Source organism: Microtus pennsylvanicus, chromosome 4, assembly GCF_037038515.1.
Source record: "Microtus pennsylvanicus isolate mMicPen1 chromosome 4, mMicPen1.hap1, whole genome shotgun sequence".
NCBI classification, from domain to species: Eukaryota; Metazoa; Chordata; class Mammalia; order Rodentia; family Cricetidae; genus Microtus; species Microtus pennsylvanicus.
This window is the reverse complement of record NC_134582.1, coordinates 46679499-46704887: the sequence shown is the minus strand read 5'-3', so window position 1 is coordinate 46704887 and position 25389 is coordinate 46679499. Positions and strand designations below refer to the sequence as shown.

The following is a 25389-nucleotide window of genomic DNA, read 5'->3' as shown; positions in this document are numbered from 1 at the left end:
GCATCCACTAGACACTAGGTAGGAAAGAATTGGTGAGGAGGTGTCCCCAGTACCCGGGGAGTCAAGAGTGCGGGACAGGTAACACATTCCAGATGAGCTCTGCCCTTTGACATTCCACCCCGACCCCAACTGGGTTAAAGCCTTAAGTCCATACACAGATGGCCCGGAGGGTGGGTATTAGTCCCAGCTCTAGGGAGACCCACAACCAGAGAGAGGAAGCAGCTGTGGGAGGCGATTTCGCTTCTCCCATAGAGGCCAGGGCCTGTGGCTTGAGGCACCCTGGTGGTTGCAGTTAACTCCCTGTTATCTGGACCCCACTTGATATCAGACTGTAATACTTAGCACCAAGCTGACGCCCCCAACCTCACCGCCCCTTCTCCTTCGTGGGTCTAGGGTCTGTGCTTTCTCTGCGTTCTAACTGCTTGAATCCCTGAAGACTGCATAACTATCACTCCGGGACGACAGGAGTCCAGGGCTCATTCTATAGTTCTCTGAGAAGACATCAACCGTAGGATTAGCCCAAGCTGGGCAGATACAGGAGGGGACGTTGTCAAAGGGCAGAGGCACAGATGGAATTGGTGCAGAGACATGGGGGCTCAAATCAGCTGTTCCCACAAGGTACCTATTCTATTACACAGGGCTGAGATTTAGCTCTCTTAGCTGCTCATCTGACTGTTGCTTTGTTTTAAGTATTATTTCAGATTCTCAGTTCATAGGCCACGGCTGTAGGGAAAAAAAAAAGAAGCCAAACGTCCTTTCTCTGATCAGTTTCTTTATCTGTGAAATGGGAACAGGACTCTTGCTCCTTTCTTCCGGTGGAATTAGTATCTACTGCATGCAGGAAAAGTGGTTTTGGGAGGGGTGCGGTCTTTGAACTGAGAGTCGGTGGACCGACAAACACCTGAGCTGGAGGGTGGGCAGCCAAACCCTCCCTCTCAATTCCTGTAGCTTGCTGCCCCAGAGAAGAGCTGAACAAGGGACAGAAGGTCGGTGGATTTTCCCCAGAAGGTGCGTCTCCATGTCCAGGCATCTCTTACAAAGGGGGTGGGGGAAATATTTATTTTATTTATTTGTAAAGTTGCACGGAAAAAAGGTGAAACAGGGCGCGCGGGGGAGCCGAGCCTGGGCGGACCTCGCCAGGACGCTGGAATCGGGAGGCGCAGGGGCTGCGGCTCCAGCTTCACAGCCTGCGGCGTCCAAGTGGCCAAAGCGGCTCTGGGAGGGAGGCCGCGGGAGGAGGAAGGGAATCCGAGGTGGAGGGGGGGGTGTGTGTGTGTGAGGGAGCCGCTAGTCCGGTCCGGGTTTTGCCGGCAGCCCCCGGGCAGCGTTCGGAGCTTCTGCCCGGGCGGGCGCGCGGCGCGGCGGCAGAGGCGGCGGAGCTTGAGCTGGGATGTAGAGGCGGCGGCGAGAGCAGGCGTCCGAGCAGAGCCAGAAGAGAAGAGGAGAGCCTCGCCCCCGACAGCCCGGCCCCGCGTCCCAGCCTGTGCCTAGCCATGCGCGTCGCCTGCTGAGTCCGGGCGCCGCACGCCGAGTCCTCCGCCCGCCGCGCCGCGAGGCGCTGCGCTCCGGGGTGATTAGTTGCTTTTTGTTGTTTTTTAATTTGGGCCGCGGGGAGGGGGAGGAGGGGCAGGTGCTGCAGGCTCCCCCCCCTCCCCGCCTCGGGCCAGCCGCGGCGGCGCGACTCCGGCTCTGGCCCCGGGCGCGGCGGGCGACTGGAGCGGAGCGCACCGCGGCGGTGCCCAGAGCGGAGCGCCGCTCCCCGCCCCGCCCCTCCCCCTCGGCCTCGCGGCGACCGTGGCGGCTCGGACGACTCGCAGAGCCGGTAGGTGTCGGGCCACGGCCCTCCCTCGGCCCCCCCGGGAGGCCAGCCCCCTCCCCTTCCCCGCCTCCCTCCCTCTCCTCCCCCGGGGCTCCGTGCGCGGCCGGGGCCGGAGTTCGCTCCAAGTCCGCGGAAAGTTTGGTGGCGCGGGTTCCCCCGAAGTTCAGGTGCGGAGAGCCAGGGATGGGGAAGGAGGGGTCGGTGTTTGGGAGGGGCGGGGGACGCCCGCAGCCTGAACCGCGGGGCCTGGGAGACCTAGCTCCGGTGATCGCTCGGTGGCCGCTGCTATATCCAAGCCTTCCCAAGCCGCAGTATGCTCGGTCGCAGATCACTGAGTTCAGACAAAAAGAGGGGTTTTAGGGTCGAGGACGGCGGGCTGGGAGCGGAGGAGCGAGGCTGGAGCTCTCTGCGGGGGACGCTTCCTTCCCAATCACTGGTGCTCGCGGGCGCCTGGGGGTCCTCACCTCGCAGTGCAGGGCGGGTGCTGCGCCTGCGGGGGCGGCTGCTTGCAGATCTGCGGCGCGTACTCCCCGCATCAGACCCCGCTCGCTACCCTGTGTTTGTGGGCGACCGTAACTGCCCCGAGCGCCACGGACCACTCGTGGCCGTGCCTTCGACTTGGAAGAGGCGGCGGCCACTTCTGTGTTTCTCCTCGGCTCCTCGCCCCCGCTGCCTGCAGGGTGCCTGGCGTGCTGATCAAGTTTGACCTTTTTTTTTCCCGTCAAAGTATATTACCCCCACCTCCGCTGGCCAGGCGGCCTCTCTTCTGTCCTCTACGGCCTTGGGGAGTCTCGGACTGCCTCTCCGCGTGTGCCCAGCTGCGTGCAAAGCCGGGGACGCAGAATGGGGGGGGTGTTCCTCAGCTGCAAGGCTGCAGGGGGCGGGCATCCCAGGCTCTTGCCACGCAGCTTTGGCCCCGAATTTACCCCCGAAGTCCCGCCCGAGCCCCCTCCCTTTCGCATCCCTGGAGCCCATCCCTGGAGCCGGGGGCTGAGCCGCCGCGAGAGGAATGTGTTAATTTTCTGACTGGGGGGAAGTTGTCCTCGCCCGGAATGGGCTGTTTTCCGGCGGGGAGCGCGGGGTGCGCCTGGCTTTGTTTATATATAGGTCCGACCAAAAGTGAGGGACCCCGATTTTTAAGTAGGGAACCTGTCACAAGAGCTAGTGTGCAACGGAAGGAAGCAAGAAAAATTTCCTTTTTTTTTTTCTCCTGAGGGAATCGTAAGGGGTGCGCAGAGTTGGGTTAGTGCCACGGGTTACAAGGAGGTACCATTAGATTTGGGGGGTTCTGTAATGACTCATCTTGAAAGACTTGATCCCCCTAGTCTCCTGAGAAAGGGGGAAATGAAGGTTTGGCAGCCGCACCCTACTTGGCTCCCCGGGACCCTGGGTGGTCTGAGAGTTGGGTCCTCCAGTTGGGGGTGCCCAAAACGAGGTGCGGATTAGGCCCTTGATCCCCACCTTTCCCTGTGCCCCCGCGTAGTTTGCAGCCCTTGGTTTTGTAGTGTGCGGAGCCCTCCCTTGCCCGGCGGGTTTGCCCAGGAAGCGCTGGGGAAGGGGGCGTGTGATCGCTGGCCCTCGCCCCCGCCCTCGCCGGAGCCGCCCCAGGGCCGCCGGCAAACAGAGTCCCTTTCAAGTTTTCCGCTGGGGCCGCCTGGCGGGGGCTGCGAGCGCGGTCGCTGCGGACTTGTTTGGAGCGCGGTTTGAACGCCCCGGCGCCACCTCAGCTGCCCCCGCCCTCGGGCTTCGGGGTGTACGGTCCTAGTGTTGGGAAGCATTTAAATGAGATGGTTAGGGGTCGCCTGGGGGCCTACGCTTGGCCTGACCCTTTACCGAAAGACTCCTGTGTCCTGGCTTTAGCTGGAAAGCCTTCCCATCCCCTTTTTGAGAGCAGTGCGAGGGGGCTGTCCGCGGCTACTTTGCCTGTAACTGCATGGTGTTGATTTAGCAGTTCCTTAGATGAGAGTCAAGCTGGAGCTTGTTGGGGGGGGGGTAGTGGCTCGCTTTGCAGCTGTCACCTCCCCACTCAGAACGGAAATTGTCCTTCTCCTCAGGGAGGAGGGAGGGGGTGACAGTTTGATTTTTGCCCCGGAGAGGGGTGGGAACAGCTGAGGGAGGTTGGCCTCTGGATTCCCAGGCAGCCCGGATGGCTCTGTAGCCCCCCCCCCATCCTGGCTGGAGCTGGGTTCTCTAGGGGAAGCCCCTAGCCAAGCTTGAGTCCCCCCCCCCCTTTTCCAAGGTGGTACAGAGGGCCCTCTGCGGCTAGGCCCTTGGCTGGCTGGCTTGTTAGTGCCTTATTTATGTGTCTTTGGGCCCGTTTTCCCAGCTCAGCAGGTGACCCTGGCCTGGGCCTCCTATCTCCCCTGTTGACTTACCGGAGGGCCAATGGCCTCCCCTTTATCACGTGAGGCCTGGAATGTCCACCCGGCTGGGCTGAGCTGGGCTGCATGGGGGAAGGGAAGGGGAGGGTTCTGAATCCATGGCTCAAACCCCTCGCCTGATATGTGCCCCGGGCACCCATGGTGACCTCTCAGTTTTGCTGTTTCTTTTCTGATACCCGTTTGGCAAGTACAAAATTGGGGCCCATAGGAATGTGGGGCATGATTGTCTCTGTAGATGAAGTACCCCATCTTTTTAAGGTTCCCACCTAGTTACTCATGAGAGCATGCAATGATCTGGAAGACACCCCCAGGAGGAGTGAGAGAGCTTTGGACTGAGCTAAAGCCAATTGATTTCCAAGGGTGTATGGTGAAGTAGAGAACCGGAGGGATACAGGTGGGACAGACCTGGTCCTGCTCTTAGAATTCTGGGATGTGATCCTTTAGTCACAGCTAACTCTGCAGCGTTTGCTTTCACTGGTCCTGGACGGGGCTGATTTACCCGCTGTTATTACATGTGATTCGTTTGTTCATTCTCTGATGGGGAATAGAAGTTGCTGGGCACTTTGCCATTCTGGGGGTACATATTCATTCTGCCTCTGTGGTCTAGAGGTGCAGCCGGGTGGAGGCTCTACCTTCCCGCTACCCTCTTACCCATGCCGCTTGATCTCATCCTGAGGCTGTGTGTGGCTGTGTGCGCGCGCGCGCGTACGAAGTGTCCTTGCCGCTTAAGTATATTAATAGTTAAACTCACTCATAGCTGGAACTCACCAGACCACAAAAAGCCTCCCCCGTTACTCACGCACTGCTGCCCAACAAGAATATCCCAGTAAAGTTTTTTTTTTTCTGTATTCTGGAACTTCCCCCTTACTCTGTCGGCCTCCTTGGTGCTGAGCCCACCTTCCCAGGCTGGCAGTGAGAAAGGACTGCCCCTTTAGAGACCCAGAGGCAGTGTCAGCTGACTACGATGGGGTTGTGTGGCGCGGTGTGGATCTCCCGTGTGAGAACCTGGATGGTATGTCTATATCTTTGATCTGTGTGCAGAGTGTATCTGTCTGAGAATGTGGAAGTCTAAGATGGGTTATTTTGCGAGTGGTTATGTGTATCTGCATTGTACGTGTACATACATACACCTCATGCGCTTAAGTCTGAAATGGCATGTCTGAATGTTGGCCATGTCCCCTACATACTACGTGTGTGTGTGTGTGTTTGTGGGCACGCGCATTTGCTTGTGTGTGCATGTGTGCATATTCTTTATGTTTCAAGTACTTGGAATTTTGTAGGGTTTCGTGTTTGTACGTGTTTGTTTTGAGACAGGGTCTGACCTGGAACTTACTATGTAAACCAGGTTAGCCTTGAACTCAGATCTGTCTGCCTCCCTAGTTCTAGGATTAAGGGTGTGCCCTACCACTCCTGGCTTCTGGTGTGTGTCTGTTTTATATGGGTTTATAAATCCAGACGTGTTCACGCCTTTAGTGGTGTGACTATTGAAGCGGTAGGCATATTTGAGCTGGGGGGGGGCAGTAGTTAGTGGCTGGTGTCTGTCTTTTTTCTTTCTATATCTCTGTCTGCCATTCTGACTTTCTGAGTCCCTCCCTCCCTGCTTGTGAAGCTTAAAACCTTTTCTGCTCAGTTGTGCCCCTCCCCCTCCCCGCAGTAACTGGGCAGCCTCCCGGTCGGCCTGCCTGCTGGGAGTTTTGGAAGCCTTGGAGGGAGACAGGCTGGGGCCGGGGTGACAGCGCATATCCACAGCGATGGCAGCCTGTGATTATAAGAATAAAAGGATTTTAAGGTCATGGGTGTTTTTTATGCTTCTCCCCTTTGCTGGAGCCGGTGGCAGCAGAGGTCTTTGGCTGTGTGTCTGCAGGTTAGAGTGTGTCCCTATGCAGGTAAACAGCAGTGTGTGTGACTTACCTGGGATCACAATCACGTGTGCGCACGCATGAGCAGAGCCTGTGAGAGTGCCTGCCTGTCTGCCTTGACCTCTCATGAGAGACCGTGGGTTTGTCCTGGATTCTCCAGGGTGTGTGTGTCCCTGTTAAACTTCCTGCATCCCTCAGAGCTGAAACTTGGACAGTCTTCTAAGGAAGAGTGGGCTAGCCTCAAGCCTTGCTCACCTGTTTTCCCCTCGCCTAGTTGAATATTTCTTGCTTCGAGAGTAGCTGGACCCAGTTACCTGGACAAGGCTACATCTTGGGGTGTCAGTGCCCCTGGCCCTGCTCCAGCCTCTGTAATTGCATTCTGCTGCCTAATCCCCCGCCAGCTCAATTAGATTGCAAATTCTTCTTCATTTCCTGCCTCTTGATGCTGGCCTCCCTCTGGGCTTGCAGGGATTGGGGGGTGGTGGGCAATCCCAACTTCCCTTCTACTAGCTCTAGGGACTCTGGGAGGGTGATTAGTTCCTGGTACAGTGACCCTAGAGCTAAAGTCAGGACCCTGGAGACCAGCAAGACAGGGTTCCACCAGCCCTTTTGAGCCAACTCTACTATCCCTCTGTCCAGAAATAGGTTGTCTTTTAGCTTGGCTCTGTGTAGAATAGGCGGGTCCCTTTAGCCAGGCCCGTAGGCCATACCTTGACCATGGCCTCCGTAGGCTGCGCTCAGCTCCTGCTGTCGCAGTTACTGCTCACCTAGCACAGAAGTTACCATTTAGTCTGTGTTTTTTCTTTTTCCAGACAGCATCTTGATCTTGGCTATACAGTTCAGGCCAACCTCAGACTTGCCGAGCCCCTGCTTCCTCTGCTTTTCCACATACTGGGATGTACGTTCCAGCGCTTCTAGCCATAGCCTTGTTTTTCTCTTTCCTGATAACTGTTCCCAGCCATAATGCTTTGGGGGGCTCATGGGACCACCAAGGCCTTCTACTGGATCCCCAGTACCATCCCTGGAATTCACCCAGACAAGTACACATGAATGGCAGGACTACAGAGAGATCATTAGACCTGGCTGTGAGTCCTGGCCACTGTGGCTGACTGTGTGACAATTTCTGCTAACCTGTTTTCTTACCTCTGAGGTAGGACAGTAAGTGGCTACCTCACTGAGACCAGTTTTAGATTGAATACAAGGACTCAGCATGAGGGAGGACCTCAGACAGTCAGCAGTCAACATAAGTTGGGTTTTTGTCTTTGTTTTTTTGTTTTGTTTTTTGTGGGTTTTGTTGTTGTTGTTGAGACAGGGTTTCTCTGTAGCTTTGGAGCCTGTTCTGGAACTCAACTCTGTAAACCAGGTTGACCTTGAACTCACAGAGATCCCCCCCCCCCCCCCACATCTGCCTCCTGAGTGCTGGGATTAAAGGAATGTGCCACCGCTGCCTGGCTGAAATTGGCTCTTTTGCTGTTGGTTGGGTTGGGTTTTGTTTTTTTTATTTTTGAGACTGGGTCTCTCTATATAGCCTTGGCTGTCCTGTAATTCACCATATAGATAGACCAGGCTGGCGTTGAAGTCACAGAAATCCACCTGCCTTTTCTGGGATTAAAGACGCATAATGCCGCATCAGATTTGGTTTAGAAGTTGTCTTTTACAGCATCAAGAACTATTCCTAGTAAATGGGCGGGGGCATAGGGATCTCTATTCTTTTTTTTTTTTTTTTTTGTATTCTTATAGGGATCTCTAATATCCAGGGATGTCTCACCCTGGATGCATCATGTTCCCTGTCTGCAAAGTGGACCGAGGGGATTGGTGTACAGGACTCAGGATGCTGAGCCCCAGCAGGTTGCCACGTTATTTTATGTTATTTTTTCCTTCCTTTCTTTCCTCACATGAAGGCTGGCATGGGTAGAACAACATGGACATAGAGGGCAAGGGATTGGCCAAGGTCGTGAGGCTGGTAGTGGGGCCAGGGAATGGCCTGCTGGTTGCTGCATGGTGACTTGCTTGGACGCCCCCCCCACCCGCTCCCCAGGGAAGAGGTGTCTACCCCTCTTCCCCCAGGAGGCACCATGGCAGCCACTGTGTTGACAGGCCTCCTGGCTTTCTTATTGGGGTGGTTAGCAGCTCAGGAAGGCTGGCCATACCCAACTCAGCCCGAGGGGGGAGTGAACTGCAGAGGGCTCTCTCCTGTCATTAATCCCCATGGTCCCTCCCACCCTCTGCATGTCCTCTGTTGGACAAGCTGTGACAGAGGTGGGGGCTGCTTTCAGCCTCAGGCTCCCCTATCTCTTACTGGCTAGTCTTCTGAATTCTCTGACCTCTGTCACTCACTGGCCTGGGCTCTTTAATATTTCATGGCCCTTCAAGTCGACCCCTGCCCCAGCCCACAGGGCCCCCATTGTCTGCAGCCCAAACATCTCTGTCACTGAGTTATTGACCCAGCCGCTGCCCCTACCTTCTCTGGCTGTGACCACTGCGACTACCCCTGTCTTTCCTTCTGCACCTCTACGGGTGACACCTACACCCACCCCTTCCCAGGACATCTCTGGCCGTCTCATCTGCTTTTTCTCCATTTTCCCTTTTGTTGGTCCCCCCCTTCCCAGTGGAACAGAAACCGTGGCGACTGGTCTGCCTGCCTGTCCTTGCGCCCTCCGCCCCTTCCTGCCCCCTCCTCTGGCTGGCTGGCTGGCTGGCTGGCTGGCGTGAGAGCTGGTTTTATTTATTTTTCTGTTTGTTTGGGAAGAGGGCAGTGGCAGCCCTGGGCCTGGCTGCAGTGCTCCGCTTAGAACCGCGGGCAGGCCGCCGTGCTGGCCTCCCAGGAATGCGACTGGGACGCCGTATTTACTCCTTTCCAGCTGCTGTGTTCAGCAGGGCAGAGCCAGGCCTGCCCAGTGGCCCCTGGGGAGCCTTGGACTCACTCTGTCCTGTCTGGCAGACCCCATGTGGCTTTTGGGGAGACCAATCCCTCCCTTGCCTCTGACCTCTCCTGACCTTCTCAGGCTCTCTTGGTCTGCCATGCTGGAATGAGCCTACAGTGAGGGTACCAGAGGCCTAGTACTGAGCAGCCACTCTATCTTCTACCCAGGAGCCTAACCTAGGCCCGTAGTCTCCTGGCCAGAGCTATGAGAAACATCTTCCCAGCCTCTCCCTGCACTGGGCCTAGTCCCTGTCTTTGCCGTAGTTCCTCGGCTTAGATCATGAGCAGAAGTGAGGAGGTGCCGAGCCAGAGTGGCCGGATCCCTCATGGCGCTCACACACTCAGGTGTGTGCACACGCAGCGTATGTGGTGAGACCTGCTTAGTCACAAGCACGTGCTAGGTTGTACTTCCGGTCCTTGGCTCCCTCATTCATCAGTTGCTTGCAAGGTTTCTGAGCCTGCTCTTTGCCGGGCTTGCAAGTGGGATGTGGCGGTGACTCTTCCGTACCCCAGTACCCCAGTGCCTGGCACCGTGTGAGTGTTCAAGGGGGTAGCTATTGTCACATGATTAATAAAAACCCAGAGACAGAAACTGGGGTTCAACCTGAAGGTCAGAAAAGCAAAACAGCCACTGGCTCTTCTTACCTCTACCTCCGTTGGAAACTGCGATCCTGCCTCCAGGAATCCCAGGATGAGACTGGGTCAGGCTCTGCCCTCAGTGGATATGAGAATGACGAACCCACCCTGAGCCCCACTGAGCGATGCATCTTTCTGGCCCTTTTCTGCTTTCTGAGGAAAGTGAGTTCGTGACAGGCTGTGAGGACCCTAAGGACAGCTAGAGTCCTCAGTGTGTGGTGGTTTTCTGCCCTTTCCACTCTGCCTAAATGTTTACCAAACATAGGTCTGGGTTTCTCCCACCCCACCGCCCCTCCCCCAACCCCATCATCCCAGCAGTGTGGGGGGGCTGACTCTTGGGTAAATGAATGAATGAGCTGGCGGTGTGAGTGAACTTTCTCAGAGTACACTGTGATGTGGGGGTAGATAGGCTGGTGTGTAGACCCCTACTGGCTCTGTGAAGCATAGTGGTATGTGAGGTGCTGAGCGGCCGCAGACCAGGGACCTGCTGGGCAGAACCAGTGGGCAAGTCCTATCTTCTCCTTGGACCTCACTGTTTCTATCTGTCAACTGGGCTCCAACTTGGAGTCTTTTTTGGCTGCCTACCAGCTGGCCTCGACTGCGGCCAGCTCCAGGAGGTGAAGGGACTGTGGTGGGAAGCAGGAACCAGTGGGTGGCGAAGACAGGGAGATAAAGCCAGGAGCTTGGCTTGGAACCTGAGAAGCAGAGAGGCCAGTGTTGACCTGATGTGGGCTGGGCCCTCCTTTGGAGGAGGGAGCCCAGGCGCGCGCGAACACACACACACACACACACACACACACACACACACACACACACACACACCAGCCACCAACTCTTGCTCCCCCACAAGCTCATTTCCTGACATCTGTGTCGTTAGTGGCCCTGTGTGCCAGGAGGTGGCCTGTCCCCTTGGGGTTAGACTGGTTCCTCCCCCAGCCCATAGTATACCCCAGCTTTATGTCATTTCCTGTTGACCCTGATACAAGAAACTCAGTCCCCTCTCCAAAAGCTAGGTAGGAGATTGGTTAACTGGCCCAGCATAGGAGATGGAGGTGGGCTGGATACAGCCCCTCCCAAGGGCTGCCAGATCTTGGCAGTCTAGAATTTTTAGTGATAGGAGTCTAGAATCATAGGCTGCTTGCAACGAAAGGATGTTTTAAGTCGGGATTTATGTCGTGTTGGGATTCTAGAATCACCAAGGAGTGGGTTTTGCTGCAGGAAGGAAGCAGAACGGCCGTGCTTCAATCTCTTGTTTGATGATAGAGAACACGGGTGTGGGGCTGAGGGCTTTCCTGAGGTCACAGAGCCTGGAGACCTCAAGTGACATGAGCCTATTCCTGGGACTGAAAGTCCAGATCCGCATGTAGCGTGTGGGCTTCGGGCCCAGTCAGGCAGCAAGGGGCTGTGGCTGGCCTTCAGGCACAGGAGGGGTCCTCCCTGTGGCAGCCTGCCGCCTGCTGCCCACGCTTCCCGAGGCACCAGCATGAGGAGGAAATGCAGGCTGTTGCTTCCAGTGACAGCAGGCAGGGCCGGGCGGCTTCCCAGCTCCCCCTCTGACTCATGACTGCCTGCAGCTCCCCTCCCCTGGGGTCCTCAGCAACTCCATCTGTGCAATGGGGAGAGGAGACTGTGTCCCACAGTATGGTTCACAGCAACAACGGGCACTGTTAGGTGGCAGCGTGGTCCAGAAGGCCTTCCAGCACTGAGAGGATTCCTTGGAGTTTACTCTGGGCTCCCCAGCAGTCTGGGGAAGAGGTGACTGGGTTCCTGAGCAGAAAATGTAGGTTTATGGGGTAGATAAGGGAGGATTTTCTCTCTCTCTCTCTCTCTCTCTCTCTCTCTCTCTCTCTGTTTGTTTTGTTTTTCGAGACAGAGTTTCTTTGTAGCTTTGGAGCCTGTCCTGGAACTAGCTCTTGCAGACCAGGCTGGCCTCGAACTCACAGAGACCCACCTGCCTCTGCCTCCCAAGTGCTGGGATTAAAGGCATGTCCCTCCCCCGACTCCCCCCACTCCTGAATATCTTTCAGGATGATATTGGATGGTAAACCTGCCCCTCCCGCCAGGTGGGAGGAGCCCCTCCTGATCGGTATGTCCATCTGTAAAATGGAGCACATGTTATCCCACAAGGGCCAAGTCAGCATCTCCACTGGATATGTGTTGGGTGCTGGGGACTCTTAAGTCAAGTGGCACATATCCCAGGGAGAAGGGGATTCTTGGCAGCAGAAATGGCAGGGAGGGGGGTGACTGGGTCACAGGGAGAGTAGAAGGAGCTTGGCAGCTAGGCTGTGGCTAGAGGAAAATCCCAGCTGCCCTCCCAGGAAGACCCAGGGAGCTGGATGGGAGGCAGTAGGGGGCAGACTTGGCCTCCCTCTGCCCCCCCCCCAGGTCTACATGGAGTCATCCCAGCCTGGCAGCTGGGTGGGTGTGCCTCTCACTGCAGGAGAGCTGGAACGCACCCTTCCATGCTCTGTAAGGGGGGCTATGACTGCCAAGAGGGGTTGGGCCCTCATCCAGATTTCAAAGCTTCTGATGCCCTCAGCTCTGTCCTGAGCTACTACCTGGGGTGGGGGTGGGGGGCTGGCAGGTGCTCTTTCGTTGGCCCAGGAGAATGGGAAACCCCTGGAAGGGCCTCCTGGGATGTTGGGGAGGCAGTAGGGATGTAGGCAGTTGCCACCCAAACAGACTGGCTTGCTTGAAGTAGCCTCCCTGTCTCCCATGGCCAGGGCCGGGGACTGGGGTTAGTGTTGTGAGAATTGACACTGGTGTCTCCTGCCCTTTCTTTTCCCCAACTGTCCACCAGACTGTAGGCTCTGGTCTCTTCCCATCCCTGGCTACGTCTGCAGAACCCCCTGGGAAGATGGGGAGGAGGCACAGCGGGCTCAGAACAGCGGGCGCCTGCTCAGCCAAGTATTTTGCAGGAGCTGTCAGAGACAGACAGGCACGTGGGGAATTCAGTGCTTGTGGGGCTGGGGGAAGCAGCGGGTGGGCAGAGGGGAGCTGTGGCTGCCTCCTGGCCTGCTGAACCCTGTGGCGATGACTGACCCCCCCACTCCAATACCAGAGCAGTGTGGGTTTGGTGATGTGCTGATCCTATCCAGGGTCCAAGCTGGGAAAGGCTCTCCAGCTGAAGTTAAGATCCAGACAGGAATTTGGGTTGTGCCCGACTGTCGCCTCCAGGAAATAGCGCCCTCTCTCTCTCTCTCTCTCTCTCTCTCTCTCTCTCTCTCTCTCTCTCTCTCACTCACACACACACACACACACACACACACACACACACACACACACACAGCCTGGCACAACTTGTCTTCTCGCCAAAGTCCGGTTGGGTAGATTGGAAGAGATTGGTATTGCCCAGTCTGAGCAAGGAAAAGGCAGATTGGGGGGAGTAGTCTTTAGAAGCTTAAAGTTTATATTATGGGGAAGGAACCTCTCAGGCTTTGTAACCACTGTGCTAAGACCCCAACTTAGTTGCTTTTGTGAAATCTCCTCAATAAATCCTGCAAGGCAGGACGGAGCCCAGAGCTGAGTAAATACTTGATTTTTTTTTCACAACTAAGACCCAGAGAAGCATTCACTGGCCCAAGGTGACTGCCTTCCCGTCTATCCTTCCCTCTGTCCCCATGGGGGTGGAGCCAATGAGAAGAGGTGAGCTTTGGGGTTTGCTGGGGTGGGGTGGGACTAAATTTAGTCATCGCTGCGTAGCCTCTGGGAGCAGCTGTTAGTGCAGAGACAGAGGCCTGAAGCTGCATTTAGTCTGGACAGAAATATCCTATCACCCACCCACCCACGGCTTGGGCAGCCAGGCTGTGGGCTTTTTCCCTGAGGGGCAGCTTGCCTGGGCCTGGCGACCCGGCAGGGCAGGCAAGATGACCCGATAGGCTTTTCCCAGATCAGGTTTCTATGAAACAGGAACCGCAGCCGGAGACTGGACCGTGGGGGCCAGGGCAGCCAAAGCCTGGGGGGCCAAGAACGCCTCTCCGGCCTCCCTCTCCTGCTCCTCTGCTGATGCAGCCCTCCCCTTCTCAGAGGCCTGGGGAAGCAGCAGGTTATTTATCAAGCCAGCCTCCCCGCCGCGCGCCTGCCCGCGCCTCCTCCCCACTCTTGTGCTGGCGGCCATGAGCCCAGCAGAGCAGGGTGAGCTGGGCGTGCGGGTGGCGAGATTAGCTCAGGAGACGTGAGTCACCCCATCCCCAGCAGCAGGCAGACACACACAACACAGCCAGGGACACGGTGTGTACAGCTTCAGCACACCTAATGCCGCGTGCCTCAGCATGACCCACGGCCACACATGCTCCAGACTCAGTTACATATGTGTGGGGACCTCAGTAACACCCAGTCCTGGTCAGTTCTGGTGCACATGCATGCTGTTCAGGCTCAGGCAGTGCTCTGTAGGCCTGGCTCACACCTTTATGAGGCTGCAGGGCTAGACCAAGACCACCAGCAGCAGTGCCTGTTCCGTACACTTGCACACACACAAGACTCTGCTCATCCCTGTTGAGGCTTACACACGAGGCCTTTAATCCCAGCACTTGGGAGGCAGAGGCTGATGGATCTCTGTGAGTTCAAGGCCAGCCTGGTCTACAAAAGCCAGTTCTAGGACAGGCTCCCAAGCTTCAGAGAAACTCTGTCTCAGGGCGGGGGTGGGGGTGGGAAAGACCTCCCCTAGGTCCTGTTGTCTTCCGTCTGTGAGGTAGGGGTGAAAGAGTGCTCTCTCCATCATTAGGCTGCTATGGTCCTATTCGGGGGTCCAGTTACCCTCATCATAGAGAGCTGCAGCTCAAGCCGAGGATACCATGAGAGGTAGGCTAGGAAAAGAGGCAAAACAGCTGGGAGGAGGAAAGGCTGGAGAAGGAGTGCTGTGGAAAACCCATTTTTCCAGGAGCACTGAGTGGCCAGCTCTCTCCCCATTCACAGTGGGGTCTGTGAGAGATGGGAGCATCCCAGGAGCTGGTGGAGGAAGGACACCTCCTGGCACAGTGAGCTGTGTCCAGAGAGTCTGTCCTCCTGCTATCCTGGCATTCACTTTACTCTGTCCCCTGGGTTCCTAAGACTCTTCACACGGTGCTCCCCCTGCTAGCACCCCGAGGCTTGGGATTTAGCCACACCTCTTAGTCCGCATGGCGCTGGGCTGACAAGAGGGCCTGGGCTGTGAGGTTGGCAGTGTGCCTGCAGTGGTGTCTAAGCCTTAGCTCCGTTGGGGCCAGGGCTTGCCGTCCCTCCCTCATAGAACTAGAGACAACCATTTTCCATATGAGAAGTGAGAGAGTTGAGCTTGGGTGGACGTGGCCTAGTAATCATGAGGGGCATCGACACCACTGTCCAGCACTTCTACAAATCATTTGGGGTGCAGCGGGCTCCCACCTCCCGGTCTCCTCTATATTGGATGGTCTATATAAGTCTGAGAAGAAACAGCAGCAGTGATCACCTAGAGAACTGGATTTCTCCCTAAGCTGGAGGCTTGGATTTTGGCTAATATGTGCGGTGTCATGTCCCAGCTTTCCTTGTTTTGTTTTTCTTGAGACCTTGGCTGGTCTTGAACTCAAGTATGTAGGCCAGGCTGTCCCTAAACTCACAGAGATCTGCCTACTTCTGCCTCCCAAGACCCGGGATTAAAGGTGTGCGCCACCACACCTAGCCTGCCAAGTTTCCGGGCTTCATCTTTGTCATCTATAACACAAACCAAGTCCCATCTGTGTATTAAAGCTTTAGTGACGCGAGAGCTAAGGTCGCGAGCACAGCTCATGCCTGGCTCCATTGAGCCATGCTGGGGCCAGTGAGCCCGTCTGCTCCTCCAAAAGCTAGCACTTTTCTGGAGGTTGCACTCCTCAAGGAACATCCTTAGATTGCCTTGGACACAGGCCCTGTCTGGAGCTCTCCTCAGATGAAGGCAGCTGAGTGGCCGGAGGCGGGGACGTGAGGGTTGGGTTCAGAGCAGGAGAACCTGAGGCTGCAGTCCCACAACCACTGATATAGAAGTGCCAGCATAGGGTGGGCATGGAAAGGGTGACCATAAGTGTAGGTGGGCTTTCCCTGTGGTCAAAAGAGGCATGGGCCCAGCCAGCTGGTACTGCCCTCCTAGTAACTTTCAGACTCAACCACATGCTTATCTATCTCCTGGGGTTTGCAGGTAGAGGACAGGAACTGCTGGGGTGGGAGGAGCAGAAGATAGGTATGAGGGAATTGGCAGCTCAGAGGAAGTCTAGGGCCTTGGTCATCCAATACCCATGGCCTGAGCAAGTGATAGCCGCAAAAATAACAAAGCGGCCCCATATCAGGACTTCAGGTATGTGGTCTGCAGGCCCCAGGGCGTTGGGCCTGTGATTTGCTGTATTCCAGACCAGGGTTTGAGCTCAGCAAGCCTTAGCCGCTTATCTGGGATCTCCCAGACTAGATCTAGACAGAACAGGGTCAGGAATCCTGACTCCGAAGCCCAGCCTGTACTTGTGCCTTCAAGAGGAGGTATCCTCCGCCTCAGAATCACAGGTATCGAGTATTGCTTGCTGGTGACCCTTTGGACCTAAGTAGAGTGTGCACCCCCACAGGGTGTCCCTGCTGACAGGTTCTGAGAAATGTCAGCACTACACTTGAACCACCTAGGCACTTGCTGGGGGTCCTTTTCTTTTCTCTGGGAAACTCAGAGAGTGGTCGCGAGGTCCTTTAAGCAAACATTTCCTTTTGTGTATACAGGGGCAGTCATGAAAACATGACCCTGTCCCCCATCCTCTGGTTGGTTTACCACTTAACCAAACAGTGCCCCAGACTCCACGTGACCATTGGGGGCTTCCTAAAGCTTCCCTAAGTTAGGTTGACCTGGTCCCCACCTCAGATCACTTCCTGCTTTTGGTCGGTGTTCCTCTGAAAGGCCTGACTCTTCCTGCCCATTTTGAAGCGGAAGACTCTCTCGGGTGCCCTGTGCCACCTCAGTTTCCAGAGCTGCTGCTGTCCTCATGTTGTCAAAGAGACATGGGGCAGAAGAGTGGACTCTGGCATTGGCCAACCAATATTTATAAAAACCTTCACCTTTGCTGCCCAAGCTTGGGTGGCCTCGGCCAGTCACTACCCTTGTCAGAGCCTCAATATCCCTACCTGTGAAGTGGGAGAGCCCTTGTCTTTGGGCCCCCGTGAAGCTGAACAAGATTGTGTGAACAGAGTACCTTGCTAGACTCTCATAGTTGGTGGTAACTCAGCTCCCTCCCCCAGCCCTGGTTTCTGTCCCTCCAGCCTTGATCTTGAGGATTCTGGGAAGGGTATGGTGCCAGTCTGCTGGCTCAGCCGGCTTGGCCACTGACCTTCAGAGCGCCCAGGCTGTCAAGGCTGCCTGACTGCCTGTCGGTTGGGTGGCGGGGAGCGCCAGCCAGCTCCTTCCTTGCCTGACGCCACCCGCCCCTGCTCCCACACTCCTCTCTCCCTCTCTGCGCCTGTGTGTGAGCTAATTAATCTCAGCCCCTTTGGGAAATTAGACCGCAGCCGCCTTCTCAGCCTCATGGAGCCTGTGCTGCTACTGGGCCAAGACCTGCTATGTTTGGGGCACTGAGGTGGAGGTGGGGGTGGCGGCAGCAGTGTGAACTCAGCAGGACACGGGTCTCTGAGAACCCTTCACTTTTGGTGAGGGTCTCTGGCCTTAGTTCCTCCCTTCTCAGAACAGTTTTTGTAAGGACAGCAGGCAAACTCCCTGTTACAATGAAACCAAAGCCTGTGTCCTTTTCAACCTGGCTCCAGGTTGTCATGGCCATCCTTACCCTGGGTTCTACCTCAGCGTGGGGTCATTCTCTTCCTTTCCCAGCTAGGAGGCTGATGGAGACAGATGTAATTATGGAATTTTGCTTGGGAAATTAATTTGAAAAAGTTAATTAATTGGTGGTTCCGGAGGTGGCAAGCTCCACGCCCGGCTGGCCTTGCTTACGTCAGTGCTGACCCACTGGAGACATGCAGCTTGCTGGGCAAGCTGGGAAAAGGGACCCCAGTGACCCCACTGGACAGCCCTGTGACAGGTAGGTGTCCTGGCCCATGGTGGGTCCCTGGGCTGCTGAGGGTAACTGTCCTAAGGACTCCCGCTTGTCCGTGCAGTAGTGGCCTTTGTCTGCTCCCATGGGACACCGATCTCAGTTCCACGAGTGTCCACTTCCTCCAAGAGTGGCATGGTTGTACCATCTAGCAACCAGAATGTTAAGCTAGAACTCCAGCAAGATAGAGCAGAGACTAGCCTAGTCTTGTCCCAAGGAATGAACACCTCAGCACCTGTCCTGGGTGAGTGGGCGAGTAGTACGCGGAACAAAGTCACCTCCCCTCCCACAGCCTGTCACCCCAATGCCATTTTACTTTCTGCTGCTGTCCCATCTACTTGTCAAAGGACACAGTTGGAATGAGCCAGGCGGCCGGCAGCCCTGTGCGCGCCATAATAGAAATCTCCCTACATCTTCAGGTCTCCTGTCAGGCCACTGACCACATGCTTCGGTTGGACTGAGTTCTAGTTTCTGAGGACATGTGGGGCCTCTTTGCCTGGAAAAGAGAATGATCAGGGATGGGACATGTGAGAAATTGAGGATACTCCTTGCCCTGCCCCTATTACCGGAGTGTACCCCCGAGCTGTATAATCTTGGGCGAGCCCCTTGTTCTCCCTAAGCCTTACTTCCCTCATCTGGTTGCATATTCTGAAAGCTGTGGAAGGGTCTGGACAGGTGTAATCAGCCGGAAGTATTTTCTCTGCCTCCTAGAGGCAGGCTAAGTGGGGGAGCAGGGAGTCCTCCGGGGCTCTGCTGCTCACACACGAACACGCACGCACGCACGCACACAGAGTTTTGGAGCAAAACCTGGTATACATGGTGCAAGAGGAGATGATGTCTGTGAGCTGGAAGGGGTCCCAGACCAAGCAACTAGGCCACAGTCCTGAACCCGGGAGGTGGTTAGCCTGGTATGTACTCCTTCATTTCTAGAATTTCTAGGGGCCTGCAGTGACTTTAGTGTTGAGAGATGGCTCTGTAATTAGTGGCATTCCTCTCTCTTCCAGAAGACCTGGGTTCAATTCTCAGGGCCCATATCAGCTAACAACCACCTGTAACTCCAGGCCCAAGGGATACAAACCCTCTGGCCTCCAAGGGTGCACGCACGCATGCACACACACACTCCAAATCTTTAAAATCATGCTGGGCATAGTGCTTTCGTCCCAGCACTTGGGAGGCAGGGGCAGGCAGGTCTCTTGGGTTTGAGACCAGCCTGGCCTGCATAGTGAGCTCTGAGATGTCGTAAGACCCGTATCAGGTGGAAGGAAAACATCTCTAAGCCGTGTATTCATTCAGTAGCCATTTTCATCTCCTGTCAGTCTGGTGTGATTTGTAGTTCTAAGTTTCTTAAGAGTTCTGATCCCAGGCTTGGGTTAAATGGGCCACATCCCTTCCCTGAGCATCCTGCGGGCTAGCCAGAGGGAAAGAGGTCCCCACTTGCTCCAAGACCCGCTACCACCCGCCATGTTAGCCTATGGTATCTGTGCAGAAGTTCTGTATAAACTTTAAATGTCACCGTGTCTCCCGGGGACTGGGAGCTCCCAGAGGATGGTGTCCATAACATCTTCCGGTATCCTAGGACCCAGTACTCCATAGACACTTTGGGCTTCTCTGTTCCTACTTTACGTGTGTGCCAAAGCCCCGCGAGGACAAGGTCACTTGAGCCCTGAGAGCTTGGGAGTGAGATGTTCTAATCTTGCCGGGCTTCGGTTTCTTTGAAAGCAGGGATCTTTAGTACTTCTTCACCCTCTGGTGTTGGGGCAGGGGGTGGTTAAAGAGCCCCTGGCTGTTGCCAGTTAAAACGATCTTACATGTCTACGGCTATTACCATTGATGCTGTTAGGTTGTTATCTTGGCGTTATTCATGCTTCCTGGGCCCCAGCAGCTGCTGTGCCTATGCCTGGACTTAGAGCCGGGTCCACAGAAGAGACGTTGCAGCTCCTAATTAGTGCTCCAAAGAGAGGGCCTGGGTATTTAATTTTTGCTGCAAGATCCCACCCGCCAAATGCTTCCCCAGTCCTTCTCCACTGTACTGGGTTTAGACTTCTCTCCCAGTCTCAGGTAGAGGGACTGGCCCCAGGCGAAAGCCCAAATTTCCCCTGCCACTCCCTCCGCCTCCCAGACCTCTGGGGCCATGAATCATTTATGAGGCAAAAATGAAACCAATTAAGGACAAACTTTGAAAGCCTCTAATTGCCGCGCCTGGTGGCATGGAGGAGTGAGGGGCGGCAGTTCTGCTCGCTGTGGAATCTCCTTGGCCCCAGCCTTGCCTTTCCAGGCCGTCTCCGGGCGCCACCACCTCCTGGCCGCTCACGGACGTGCCTGCGCTGCTCTGGGCAGCCGCCTGGCGCCCGCCCCGTCCTCCCAGGCCGACTAATTAGGCCCGGCTCCCTCCTGCGCTGCCCGCTCCAGGCCCGAGGTGATGGCGGCTCAGCCTGCCCTTCTGGGGCATGTGCCCCAAAGCTGGCCGCCTTTCCCAGGCTGAATGGCTGCCCGCCTGGCTTAACCCAAGCAAGCCCAGGGTGCACTGTGTTGTGGAGCCTGGGGTCCACACTGCAAACCAGAGGGGCTGGGAAGAAATTGATGAAGGGCAAGCTGGGGAAAGGGGAGTGGCTGGCAGTTGAGCTTGTGGGGTGTTGCGTTGATGAGTAGGGCTACCCAGTGCCTGTCAACACTGCCAAGCCTGGCAGCAGTGACCCTGTGCAAAATCTTGGGTTTGGGGAAGCAGGCAGGTGGAGGGCTCCAGCAGGACCTACCTCACTGCAGTGAACCAGAAGTGCCAGTCTTAAGTCCTGCTAGCTGTGCTGGGGGCCGTGCAGGCCCTGGGCACTCAGGCACACTGTTTGCTGAAACAGAATTTCCGTGCTTGTGTTTTTCCATAATTATATTAGCAGGTGGGATTTTTCCTTGGGGAAGCACTTTGAGGGGGAGCGCTGTGGCTGTGTCCCCGCCTGCTCCAAGCGTGAGCTCACACTCAGCTCAGCCCGCCTGCCTGCCGTAATGATTTTTTAATTATGCAGCCAGTGCTCGGAATTGCTAATCCACCTCTAGCCCAGCGTCCCCTGCTGCAGTTTACACCCCAGCCCCTTGCTGCCAACCCCCGAAGGGCAGTGCCCAGCTCTATACCCATTGCTGCATGCTGAGGGACACACCGGCTCCAGTGGGGGAAGAGTGCCCAGAAAGAGGCATGGGGTGCCTTTCCTCCCTCTGCAAGAGACGGGCTTGGGGATGCCGCTCTCTTTGTCTCCCACCCCAGCCCTGGTCCCAACCTTGCTTGCGTTGACCAGGACAGCTGTGTCTCTGGAAAAGGGTAGGGGTGTGATCAGTGCCCATCCCTCCTGTCCTGTGTGACCCCAAGGACATACGCGTCCAAGCACTGTCTTTGTCCCTGTCATCCTCTGCTTCACGTCCACACACACTCAGACACACAGCTAAGCTGCAGCAGTGACACGTTCCGTGCTGCTCACACTCAGCCACACCTGAGGGCTCGGGTCTCCCCCAGTCACCCAAGGCTCTCTCCCTTCTGCCCGTGGTTGGCCTGTAAGAGCCGATCGACCCTGGCCTGGGGGAGTTGGGGGGCAGACTGCAGCACACTGGCCGCGGGTGGCTGCGGCTCCTCTCCAGGCGCCCAGCTGTGGCATCTGTCAAGGTCAGATAGCGACTCCGGAACCAGCCAGCTTGGCCCCATGGCCCCTCTCGCCTCATTATTTTTGTGTTCCGGGGTTGCAACGACACCTCCCTCCTTCCCTCCCCCCCCTCAGTCTCCTGCCTCTTGCCTTCCTCCCCCACGCCTCTGCAGGGAGGGCCTGCGGTCTCGGGGCTTTTGTTTTCCAGTTTTTACAAAGCTCAGGCCAGGCAGGCGGGCAGGTGGCTAGAAGCTGACCAGAGCTGTTGGACCTTGAACGGCAGACAGGTGCCTCCCTCATGGCTGAGCGTCTCGGCCAAAACAGTGAATTAGTTTCTCAGAGGGACAAACTGAACCTGGGTGCCACCCAGCCCCCACCCACCCCAGGCACACCTGTGGGCAGCTTCCTGTTTCCATAGGGGCCCTAGCAGCCGGCACCAGTTCCCATCTGCACCAGCCTGGCACACTTAGGCCCCGCCAAGGCTCACAGCGCGCACACTGCCCTCTCAACGGCTAAGACAGGTTAACACACAGACCTGAAGAACCTGTAGACAGGCACCCACCATAGTTAATGCTCTACTTGCACACAACGCTGGTGGCTGTGTGTTCGGAGGTGTGGAACACACACCCCGCCTCCTTGCGCACTGGGAGCTTAGGGTCCAGGTACTCCCACCTTTGTTGGTGTATAACCGTGTGCACAGTAGCGCTCCAGTTCACAAGGGTTGGCCCTTGGATTTCATCTGCGCCTGGGCAGACCCACAGCCCTCCAGACACAGGCTCCCAGCATAAATGTCTGACATGCTTCCCCTGGTGACCACATAGCCCCCTCCTCAGGATACACACTCTGCATCACACTCCCTTCCTCCCAGGTTTCTTAATTATCTACCCAAGAGGCTTTGGTCCCCTGAAACGTTAAGAAGAGGCCTCTGCTCGGTGTGTCCTGTATGTCCAGAGCTGGGAAAGGGGTGGTTTGGCAGATGCACTGCCCCACCCGCCTGGCCCGAGAGCACCCTGGTGCAGTAGGGTGGGGGGCTTCCAGCAGGACGGGTGGGGAAAATGCCCGCTTAGGTGCCGGCCTCTAGTTTAGGGTCTGTAAATATGGGGGTCTGGGGGTGTGAGTAGGATGTGGGCCTGGTCCAGATCCCCTAGAGTCTCTGGGGCAGCCACAGCCATCCGTCCGCTCACTTCCTCCTCCAGCTGTGAACTGCTGTGGTTGTCCCTGGGAGGGGGAGAAGCTGGAGGCTTAGTGGTTGCTGGACACCCCCCACCCCCCAGGAAACTCAAAACCCTGGGCCAGCCGGGTGGCGGGTTGGGGCCGGCACAAAGAAGGCCTCTGTGCAGCCTGACTGGGCTGCCCACAGGATTCTGGGGGAGGCAGCAAGAGCCGGTTTCCGTCCCCGTTCTGCTTCCTGCGGAGGCTGCCGGAATGCCCGGAGCTCTTGCCCAGCCAGGCCTGTCCGGCCCACCCGTAGCCCCTTACCTTGACTTTGCCTGGGCTTGGGGTCTAGCTGGAGCTGTCCTGGCAGTGGTGCTTGGTGTGAGATGCCTAGAGCCCCAAAGCCACAGAACGACCCCTGGGAACTGAGCCTTCTCCAAAACCTCCATGTGCCTTGAAGCCCCTGGCCAGTATTGGAAAGCCAAGCCTGGAGACACGGGTTCAAACCCTGACTCTGCCATCTACTGACCTTGTAACCCTAGGCAGGTATTTCACACCAGCTAAACGGGTGTAGTGAGAACCTAATAATAAACTACAGGGGCTGGGTGTGGTGGCGCACGCCTATTACCCCAGTATTGGGAAGCAGAAGCAGGCAGGTCTCTAGAGCTAGAGGAGAGACCTGTCTCAAAACAGCAACAACAAAAACAAAGTTCAGGAAAATGCTTAGCACAGTGCCTTAGGCCACCAGAGCTGAAGGAGACTTCTTTAGCTTCTTGTCCCCAGTAAGCCAAATTCCCTCTGTGGCTTCCTCAGAGCCTTTCCCGCCTGCAAATCCTGTCACCAGCTCTGGCCTCCTGTCGACCTCTAGGTCACTAACCCTCTGTGGGTAGCTGATGGGGAGCCAACTCTCCAGACCTCTTGTGTATCTGTCCTCTTCCCATTCAAGCCCAGGAGCATTGAGAGTGAGATCACGAACCTTCTCCGGGGCTGGAGAGGTGGCTCAGTGGTTAAGGGCACTAGCTGCTTTTGCAGAGGACCCAGGATTGGTTCCTGGCACCTGCACAGCAGCTCACCACTTCCTGTAACTCCTGTTCCTGGCACCATCTTCTTGGTCAGCCAAAGTGCACACAGTGCATATGCTCACACGTAGGTACTCATACATACATACGAAATAGAATAAGTTTCTATTCTACAGATAGGAAATGGATGCTCTATGTAGGGAAGGGGCTAGTTCAAAGTCCGTGGGGAGGAAGGCCAGATCAGAGCCATAGCTCAGACCTTAGGACTCCAGTGCACACCTTTGGCTTTCTCTGCCTGTCCTGTGCTGAAACTCACCAGGGTAGAGGGGCTAAGCAGCGATGTGGGCTAAGGTCTCAGGTGGGTGTCTGCAGGCATCACTCTGTGAAACATTTAGTTCAAGATTCAAAGACACCCCAGGGGAGAGTGTCATTTTGTCCATCCTAGCCCGCTGACCATTTGCCTACCCTCGGTAGGGCAATACACGGGGTGTCTATGAGGAGTGTAGGCGCTGAAGCATGCAGAAGAAAGACTAAGCCCATATTAGCTCTGGTCCGTGGGGTCCCATATGACATGTCATGTGCTGAAGTCACAAAATGAGGAAGGGCATTCCCGGGCCTTTGCTGCCTTTGGGGTAGGAACCCAGGGGAGGTTCTGGGAGAGGAAGTCTGCGTTTCACTGCCTGGAGCCAGGTCAAAGCACACCTCTGGCCAGGGCCTCTGTGCCTTTCCAAGAAGATCCTCGCAGCCGGGCGGTGGTGGCGCATGCCTTTAATCCCAGCACTCAGGAGGCAGAGGCAGGTGGATCTCTGTGAGTTCGAGGTTAGCCTGGTCTACAAGAGCTAGTTCCAGGACAGGCTCCTAAAGCTACAGAGGAAACCCTGTCTCGAAAAACCAAAAAAAAAAGTAAGAAAGGTCCTCGGAGGTAGTCTAGGGAATTCTATAGGCAAGAACAGGCCGTGTTGCTTTGTTCAGAGCTTTGTTTATCTGAAGCTGAACGTTTAAGTCACAGATCTGACTGCCACAGGAGGGGCAGGTCTCACTTTGTAGCCTTGGCTGCCATGCAGCTCTGTGTAGACCAGGCTGGCCCCAAATTCATCTATCCACCTACCTCTGTCTCAAGTGCTGATTACAGGTGTGTGCCATCAAACCCTGCTTCCTTTTTTGTTTTGTGTGTGTGTGTGTGTGTGTGTGTGTGTGTGTGTGTGTGTTGTTTTGTTTTGTTTTGTACTGTCTGTGAATGTTAAGTCTTACTGAAAATCCCCTAGTGGTGTCAAGGGTGTATCTCACCCCAGCCAATTTCTAGGTCCCTGGGTGGTTATAATGGCCATACAGATCTGTCCCTCCATCCTGGGTGTATGTCTTGATGACCTCAGGCTGTAGCTGCGCTTCCTGCCACCAAGATCAGCACACCTGTGTCTCTTGGGCCCAAGAGGGCTCCGAACCTCTGTAAACTTCCCAGACTGAATTATGAAGCTCAGAGACAGAACCCCCTCCTCAGCGTGAGTGGGTCAGCTCAGTTCAGTCCCTGGAACCTGTGGTCTGGGCTCTCTGCCAACATGTCTGTCTGTCTGTCTGTCTGTCCTTATACTATTCTTCAGCACTGCTCTCCTCTATGCCCCAGGTAGGTAGAAGTAGTAAGCCAGTCTGTGTGCTCTGCAGAGCTAGTCCCACCAAGCCATGCTGAACTGTGCTTAGCCAGAGCCCTGGGGTTAGTGCAGGAGGCCCGACACCTGGGAAACCTGCCCTCGGGCAGGATGGTACTTGGATCGGTCTAAAAAAAATCATCGAACCAGTGACATGAATGGTGGCTAACACTTGTAACCCCAGCACCCAGGAGGCCGGGGTTGTTGGAGGCTTCCTCCCCGGAAGAGACATTGAATTATACTGTAAGGTCCTGTCCCTGATCTCAAGGCTCTCTCTGTCCAGCTGGGACCCTGCAAAAACTCAGCCATACCTGGCACCTGCTTCCAC

General features: G+C 56.0%; 1 protein-coding gene across 6 annotated transcripts in view; it reads left to right on the top strand.

Moving 5' to 3' along the window:
- Positions 1-989: 989 nt before the first annotated feature.
- Positions 990-25389, top strand: part of Cxxc5 (CXXC finger protein 5) — a 31511-nt gene continuing 7111 nt past the window's right edge. The window contains exon 1 of one of the 6 annotated variants that reach the window (XM_075968938.1): positions 990-1008. The gene's annotated coding sequence lies outside the window, so the exon portion shown is untranslated. Of the gene's footprint in view, positions 1009-1291; positions 1823-1892; positions 1987-5093; positions 5213-25389 lie in introns of those variants that run through there. The other 5 variants (XR_012910308.1, XM_075968934.1, XM_075968932.1 and 2 more) reach the window with 5 other exon arrangements.